Source organism: Hemiscyllium ocellatum, chromosome 5, assembly GCF_020745735.1.
Source record: "Hemiscyllium ocellatum isolate sHemOce1 chromosome 5, sHemOce1.pat.X.cur, whole genome shotgun sequence".
Lineage (NCBI taxonomy): Eukaryota > Metazoa > Chordata > Chondrichthyes > Orectolobiformes > Hemiscylliidae > Hemiscyllium > Hemiscyllium ocellatum.
In genome coordinates, this window is record NC_083405.1 from 13,027,674 (window position 1) to 13,029,319 (window position 1,646).

Here is a 1,646-nt window from a genome sequence, read left to right on the forward strand (position 1 = left end):
TTCCAGAAGAGGCCTCATCAATATCCTGCAAAATTTCAACATAACGTCCCAACTCTTGTGCTCAAAGGACTGAGCAATGAAGGAAAGTGTGTCAAAGGGCTTTTAACCATCTGTCTGTGTGCGACGGAAACTACAAGGAATTATGTACCTGAAGCCCTAGCTTCCGTGTTCTCCAACACTACGCAAAGTTGTTGGACCAAAATGCAATACCTTCCATTTATCCAGATTAAACTCCATGTTACATTTTTCAGTCCATCGACTCACTGGATTAAGATCCTTTTGAATCTTAGATAATCTTCCTCACTGTCTGCAATTGTGATGTCACCTGCAAACCTACGAAGCATGCCTGCTGTGAGTTCCTCTGTTTTCTCATATAGATCAATGACTCATATTTACTTGTGGCCGTGATTTATCATACAACAGTTAGTCATGCAATTAACCATGAGGAAGAAAGCCCCAGACTGCAGGGAGATATCAAACAATTGGAAAGAAAAATGGTGAAAGTAATTCATTCCAGGAAAGTGGGTGATCGTGAAGCAGATTCAAACTTAAACCAGCTGCCCACGCTCCAGTTGTGGCAGTCAGCTGTCTCAGCAAGATGCACTGTAGATTGGTATGTCATTATAAACGGGAACAAACTTTCCCTTCTGCCACCCCACCCCGCCACCCCCCCCCGCGCCAGGGGCACTCCCAACCTCGGAATTGCTTGTGCCTCTAAACAGTCACAAAAATACCGTGCATTCACCGGTTGTATCACCGGAGCTATTGAGTATCTCTGCGACCTTATCCCCATCCCGATTTCAAGTTGGATCTTCGCGACTGCGCCACGCAGTTCCTCTGATTCTGGGGCTGGGAATTGGGACTATGTGGCAGCAGTAGTTACTGCCTTGTGTGGGGAAACCGGTGAAGGAGCCGATGTTAAACTGCATTGCCATTGAAGCATACATTTCAACAAAACCCAGAGTCTTTGATGTTTTGGAGAAATCTATTTATCTCAGCCTTCAGCATATTAATGATGGAATCACCACAGCCTCTGGGGGCACCGATGTTAAACGGTCAGCCCAATCTGAGTTGCCACATATCTGTCACTGTTCGCTCAGCACTGATATTGTGCATTTGGTGCTCTGCCTAACATTTCTTATGCTACTGTACTGCCACACTTAGCGTGTTTGTGTGTGGGATGCCGTGATCGTATAGTGGTTAGTACTCTGCGTTGTGGCCGCAGCAACCTCGGTTCGAATCCGAGTCACGGCAATAATTGCTCTATCTGCCCCCAGCTTTTGTGAAACACAAAGGAATCAGTTGTTTTAACATGGTAATTTTCTCCAAGGTGATGACTTTTTTCCAACAAATTCTGTTCGCTCAAATCTCTGTTTCATATGTCAGAATTCAAATCCACCCGTTCTCAGAGATTTCGCTCCCTCCTACGATCACTAACTGAACTTTCCGTCCCACACCCCCGTTTCATTAATTTCGAGACGCCGGTGTTGGACGATGATTTGCAAACTTAAAAATCACACAACACCAGGTTAGAGTCTACCAGGTTTAAATGAGCACGAGCTTTCGTAGCTATGCTCTTTCATCATGTGGTTGTGGAGTCATTTCCTATTTCTTTAAGGTACTGCAGAATCTAACACCGACTCTCA

General features: G+C 45.1%; 1 non-coding gene across 1 annotated transcript; it reads left to right on the forward strand.

The window, feature by feature from the left end:
- The first annotated feature begins 1,182 nt into the window (after window positions 1-1,182).
- Window positions 1,183-1,254, forward strand: trnah-gug (transfer RNA histidin (anticodon GUG)). Its single transcript has one exon. It is a non-coding gene; the product is annotated as a tRNA-His (tRNA).
- Window positions 1,255-1,646: the final 392 nt, after the last annotated feature.